The sequence below is a fragment of the Sceloporus undulatus genome, chromosome 3 (assembly GCF_019175285.1).
Source record: "Sceloporus undulatus isolate JIND9_A2432 ecotype Alabama chromosome 3, SceUnd_v1.1, whole genome shotgun sequence".
Lineage (NCBI taxonomy): Eukaryota > Metazoa > Chordata > Lepidosauria > Squamata > Phrynosomatidae > Sceloporus > Sceloporus undulatus.
In genome coordinates, this window is record NC_056524.1 from 62,180,906 (window position 1) to 62,187,885 (window position 6,980).

Below are 6,980 nucleotides of genomic sequence, written 5' to 3' on the forward strand. Positions count from 1 at the left end.
TTGTATGTTTTAGTTACATTGTCCTTTTTTTAATTTGTAAGCCAATTTGAGTGTCAATATTGGGAGAAAGGAGGGAAGAGAGGAGAGAAGGAGATGATTTGGGTATTGCTTGTTTGATCAGAGTATATGGATGGAATTCAACATATGAGAAGGCTTTCAGGGACAAAGCACCTATTGCTCAAGTTTCAGTACTCAGCACCCTGAAATCTATAAGACCTACTTCAGAAGGAATATGATTGATTGTAAGTAGAATTTACAAGTTATGTTGCATTGCTATCTAATGGTCAAATATAACATTCTTAGGAAGCCAAAGTCAATGGCAGGGGCATGTTTCTCTTGAAATATTTATTCCAACAGGCATGAAAAAGTGATCACCTAATTGCATATTTTCTTCCAGTCATGCACTAAAGCTTTTTGGCAGCTTTTTGGCAGAATGAAAACTGACACATCTGGGGCTTGAATACTCACCTGAGAAACCTGCATCTGAAAGATTTCTAGAAGAACATCTTTCTCTGGCTATTGCTATTCCTCTTCCCTTTCCAAATAGCATTTCTGAATAGTATGAAAGCTTCCTTGTATATTTCAAATGCTTTAAAAGCAAAACCAGAACTTGACTTTAAAATATACATATACACTTTGAGCATTTTGGTTTCTCTGGGGCACAGATGAATTATCCAAAGTTTTAAAGGAATACGTAGTCAGCCTGGAAAGATACAATAGTTTCAGCTGTAAAAAGATGCTAGGGATGAATAGTTCAGAAACATCAGATCACAAGAACCATGCATCCTTCTCAGAAAAGGTGACTATATTCTGTGCACAGCCATTGGAATGGTGCAGGAAAACCTTAGGATGCAGGTAAAGGTAGATAATGGTATTCTTTGTTGACAAGGTTATCAAGTCGTGTTTGAATGTAGGGGGCGGTGTTCATCTCTATTACTAAGCCGAAGAGCCAGCATTGTCAGAGACTACTCTGTGAACAAGTGGCCAGCATGATTGCACAGAATGCTGTTTACCTTTCCACCAAAATGGTACCTATTTGTCTACTTGCATTTGCATGCTTTGAAACTACTAGGTTGGCAGACGCTGGAACTAGTGATGGGAGCCCACTCTATCATGCAGCACCCAGGCCTTGAACTGCCAACCTACCGATCTTGCAATCAATGGAGTCAGCATCTTAACCACTTGAGCCACCACATTTCAGGTCAAAATCTGATATCTAGAAAAGAAACAAAAAAAAAAGATTACTGAATACAATTGGCTCCAGAATTCTAGATAAATCTCAAAGGCGTGGTACAGATGGGCGGCTCCGTGCCTCCCATCTTTCCCACTTGTCGGTGCCAACAACAGCCACACTGCATGGTACTGACACGCTGTCAAAAAGAAGCTGCTGTAAGCGACTTCTTTTTTACGCCGTAGTAAAGGAGAAATGGCGCCACCATGATGTCACTTCCTGGAAGTGAAATCCGGAAGCTGCACAGCATTGACATCATCATAGTGCCCCCCATATGGACAGGAGGGAGTCATGATGCTGCTGTCCGACCATACTAGGGCTAGGGAGAGTGTGGTTGCCGCTCACTCCTGAGCATGCTCCGCCGACATGCCACTTACCACCGGTACGTACTGGCCCAAAGAAACACATTTGGAGCAGACCATGATCCAGGCAGGGCAAACATCTCACACTGAAATTGTGGTGGCAAGCCTGCAAGTGAATAATTTGTGTGCCAGGATAGATTCATACACAAAATTTCAGGAAGGGAAGCTTGTGGTTTTTATATCATTATTAGGTTTATTTTACCACTGATTATTTGCTCTCTATATAGCTCTATATATTTGCTATATATATATTTCCTAAAATGCAGATGACCATATAATTGTCAAAGGATCTGCAAAAATACAGAAACAGAATTTGTGGGTAACTATAGGCATCCCCTACTGAAAGAATGTTTAGTTTGTCCAGTTCAGAGAACAGGGCCAGTACTAATAGCAGCCATCTCAGGTTGCAAGTTTAAGGCCTCATGAAAGGGCAGCAAATTGTTATTTAACATTGTATTTTTACTAATAGAGATGTGGAGAGGTGTTTAGTTTCTGATTCCTATATCAAATTTAATTGGCTAGTTTTGGGTACTATTTAAATGCAAGGGGTTGAGTTTTACCACACTGCCTCTGGCAGCAACTTGTTAGCTCAGTCGTGCATTGAATATGAGTGTAAGAAGTGCCAGGATCCAATCCATGATCTTTCTTAAAGTGGAATGCTTGGTCAATACTGGTATAGTGATGCTTTTTTGGCTGGCTCTCCCATATATGTATATGTGTGTGTGTGAGAGAGAGAGAGAGAGAGAGAGAAAGAGAGAGAGAGAGAGTGAGCAGGGCCCCTTCCTCAGATTACTGTTTTGGGATGTGAAAAGGGAGCTCTGAATGATTAGTTGTTTTAAATCTTTTGTGATTGTATTCTTACTGCCAGGAAAGGGAAGATCACTTGTAATATTATTTATTTATTTATTTATTTATTTGGCCTTAATTGCAAAAATAATTAGATCAATTTGTAATCTTCAAGATTTGGGGGAATTAAAATTAGCTCAATGGTAGCAATGTCTACTGGCCAGGTTATGTACCCTTGGGACCAAATCTCTGTGTATACCAAGTCCAAAGACACAAGGAATTCCAGAGGCAGGTTCCTAAACAAATAATGAGTTTTAATTCAAAAGAAGAAATCAGCAATCAGACAAAAATACACAACCATGCACACTAACAAGGACTAAGAAATTCAAAGGGATTATGTTGGAACAGAGTAGGCCAAACTAATGGAGATACTACACCTGAATGGAGAGCTGCTCATTCAATCCAGTGTCAAGTTTGGATAAAAGTCTTTCACTACTGGCTAAAGATCAACAAAATGGATTTAAGGAGACTCCCTAAACTCTTCATAGAAGAACAGTTAGTTATTGGGTGTTTATATTTTTGGATATGTCAATTATCCCAACTAATGCACCATCTAGGCTTCTCTCCTTCATATCTTCTTTCTGCTGGTCAAACAGAGCCCAAGTGACTCCTAGTACTAGCCTACATGTGATGAAAGGATTATTGTAATGGCATTCACATCAGGGTCATAGAAGGGCCATTTAACCTGTATTTTATTGCAAGTCTGATAAGAAAGAGGAGGGGCTCTAATAGGGCTAACAAACTGTTGGGGGACAATTTATGGGGGAATATAATTTGCTTTTCCATCTCAAGTAACAAAATGTTTTGATTCGACCAGAGCTGGTAAAAAATATTTTGCTGCCTGAGACAAAAACAGAATGGCATCCGTTCCCCCACTATATTTATTTATTATTTTATTCCAGGTTTGGAAGCTAACTAAAGTGCAGTTCAAACTTAATTTAATCCTAGTAACAGGTCAGCATCCTCTGCTGCACTTAAGACAGTTTAGGCAGTCCAAGAAAGTCTATGCTATATGCACCTCTGTCCTCCAATGGGCGGGGGGCAGCCAAACAAAGATTTTGCTGTCCCCCAGCATCTACTGCCTTAGGCAGTTGCCTTTCTCTGCCTGAAAATGACATTTTTCTTACATAATGAAATCCTGCTCTTCCTTCCTTCCTTCCTTCCTTCCTTCCTTCCTTCCTTCCTTCCTTCCTTCCTCTTTCTTTCTGTGACATACACACAAACATGCATACATATGGCCTTCCCAGAAAAAAAGAGAGACAAAGAGAGAGAGAGAGATTTCTTGTATTTCTGCAGATATGCTCTCTGCTTGTCTCTACATGCATTCTTTACACATCTTCCTCACTTTACTTGATATACCTGTCCACCAGCCATCTTTCCAAAGCCCAGCCAGTTTGCTCTGGTGCCAATCCTGTGATACACATCTAAAGTAGATGGAATATTGCCAAAGTGGGCTATCCAAGATTCAGAACAATTAGCAGAGATTATATGATTATGAATTTATGAAATGTAAATGTTTTGACCATCTGGAAAGTATTTTTGAATTATTCAGAAACCTCTCTACTTGTTAAATTTGGGACAATCTTAGTTTGCTAATGTGGCAATTTCACTTAATAAGGAAATTCTTAATTCAGTGTATCAGTTTAACTTATGGGCCTAACTTCTATTCCAGCCAAAGAAGACTCATTGAATTATGCCAAATGGTAAGTCAACACTTACATAAATCCAATTGACTCAACGGACCAGCAATTGGATGTAGAATTTGTCCATCTTCTGGATTTGTTTCCTATTTTGCTCCTTTGGTTTTTTGTTTGTTTGTTTGTTTTTGTTTGGTTTTTAGGATAAAATCACAAGAGTACTTGCCAAAATGTGAGAAGAAAGTGAATCTGCAGCAGAAAGAAAGGATGTCAGAAATTATTAATAATAATAATAATAATAATAATAATCACTTTACATACATTATGTTATATTATCTTAGTGGGATGTCATAGACCTTGTGGTTTTATTTTTTATTTTTATTTAAAACTATTCACTTCTCTAAACTCTTTTGACAGGCTTCTTTATCGAATATTTCTAAAAGAAAAATCTGCTGCTGCTGAATTATCATATTAAATAAAGAAAAAAATCTACACATTGTAATCAAGTTCAGTGGGCCTTGATCCCAGGAATGTGTGTACAGATTGCAGCTCATAAAACACATTTTCATTTCTTTTATTTTCCTGGGTGGAAAGATTAAATATAATTCTGGAAAAAAATCAAAGACATATGTCATATAAAAATCAAAAACAAATGGAGTTTATTTAATCAGTAGATTTCCCCAGCTTTGTAATATTTTGGTGAGTGACTGAAGATTGCTTGTTGTGAAAGCTCTTGTCAGTTATTCAATCTCAATTTAGATCACACTCTTGACAGGAAAGAATGTTTGCAAGAACTACTAATTTGGATAGGTTTTTATTCAGGTATGCAGGAGAAAATGCTTTGAAAATGGGAAATATGGAGTGAAACCAATTTTTATACTCTCACAAAGGGAAAATGGTTTCTGAGTCCTGTTTTATCAGTAATTTGGGCTATTATGTGCCTGGAGTAGTTGTGGTTGCCATGGACCTCAGGGCAGCTACTTTCATGAACCCAGAGGGACAGCATGGAGCAAATACAAGTGAGCAGCAATACTTGTGTTTGCACATTTGAAAAATGAAATACATTGAAGAGACAAAGACTGGTCTCAGAAATAGCTTGCACATCTCCTGCATAGTATCAGCTGAGCAGACACATGTAGTGATGCCAGAAATAGCTTTAAAACTTCATCTCTTCCACCTTTTAGAATAAAAGGCAAGAGTGTAATTTTCTCTCCTCATATCCAGGGATTGTGCAAAGCACAAGGAGAAAGAATGTAAAGAAAGACAATATATGACATGTTATTTCCTCAGACCCCACAAGACATTGTTGTTCTCATTTCTTACTTCTGTAGTAAAGTTCACTTGAGCACCATGGCAACTAAAATTTAGAACAACTGCGAAGTTCTAACGTATTTGGAATTTTTTCTTTTAAAAATGCCCCTAGCTCTATATTTATTTTAATACCATCTGGCAAATTACTTTTGCAGAAAATTCTGATTGTAGTCTTCATTTTAAGATTCTTTTAGAATGCAACCCTCTGGAGTCACTACTGTGGCTTTTTCAATTAACATGTCTATGCCTTCTTCCATGAGGCTATTTTTGTCTTTTTATTCTCTCTCTCTCTCTCATACACATACACACTAGTAATTTACAAAATGAAGCAGAAATTAGGATAAATGAAAGATAATGTTCTGTTGTTGTTGTTTTTAAATGCACTGTTGGCTTGTGTTCCAAGAAATGGGGTGTCACCCAACACCAACATCACATCAGAGTAATGCACCTTTCTTGAACTCACTTCTGTAAACTGCACCTTTGACCAAATGTTTGTTCTGTGACTCTAACATATATGTGCCAAGTCCTAAAAGCACTTAGATTTTGCAGACTGAGGTACACAATGTCTCAGATCAGTATATTTTGGTAAGGGAACTAAATAGGATTAAAGATGAGGAAAAAATTGATAAAAGAACAGAGAACTACTAGAAAGCCTGTCATGCAATCCAACTGTCTCTGGTTTGGCAGAGATAGCCCCAGTTAATTCTCAGATGCTTTCAGAATGTCCCAGTTTCTTGCCCTCTTCCCACATTCCCCCTTCATCTTCAGTTTACATCAATTGGTGCAAACCAAGTTCAAAGTGCAGAAGTAGTTTACAGTCATATTAACTCAAGGTGAAGTAAGAAGCTGGGCAAACCTGGGAAGAACTCATGAAATGCTGCGGATGGCAATGAGGGAACAACTATAAAAAAAAAACACAAACTGACATCACTGAGCAATGAGCTCAACCTTTAGTCATTTTGCCTCCACATAATTGCATGGTTGTTAAGATATCTCTTCCACGTATCTTCCTTTGTTTCACAGCTATCTCTGCTAAGGGCAAAAATTCACACTACCTCAGAAAACAGTCCTCTGTAGTCAACCTAATTGTGTTCAAAAGTCCTCCATTAGATTCATGGAGCTGACCCTGCTATTAGAAAGTATGAGCTGACCATTTCTTGCAGTTGATTTTGAGTGCCATCTAGAGGCAGTAAACTGTTGGTATTATTATTATTATTATTATTATTATTATTATTGGATGTGGGAGAGTCATTTTGGTGGATTTGCTGTCTTGTGGACAAAATAACCTGACTGGCCATTAATACTATACACACTGATTTGAAGAGATGCCATTGCTTACAGTTGTGCCTCAGGCATCAAAACGTCTTTTGCGTCCCTGTCCAGCAACACATCCCATAAGCCACTATTGCAGTGTCAACAATACCTTGGGCAGGGCTCCAGTATAAATGACAGAGTACAAGGTATGTTAAAATCAAACATGCTGCTTATGTATTTTTGAACTCTGAATTAGGCACTATACACAGAAGACTTTAGTGTGTCTTATATATTTGATAAAGATTTGCTTACAGTACCCCCCCCCCCAAAAAATGTTGA

At 38.0% G+C, this 6,980-nt stretch overlaps 1 long non-coding RNA gene across 1 annotated transcript; it reads right to left on the reverse strand.

Moving 5' to 3' along the window:
- Positions 1 to 373: 373 nt before the first annotated feature.
- LOC121926997 lies at positions 374 to 4,277 on the reverse strand. Its single transcript, XR_006103122.1, has 3 exons — positions 4,159 to 4,277; positions 1,147 to 1,216; positions 374 to 703 (listed from the first exon to the last, which is right to left on the reverse strand). It is a non-coding gene; the product is annotated as an uncharacterized LOC121926997 (long non-coding RNA).
- Positions 4,278 to 6,980: the final 2,703 nt, after the last annotated feature.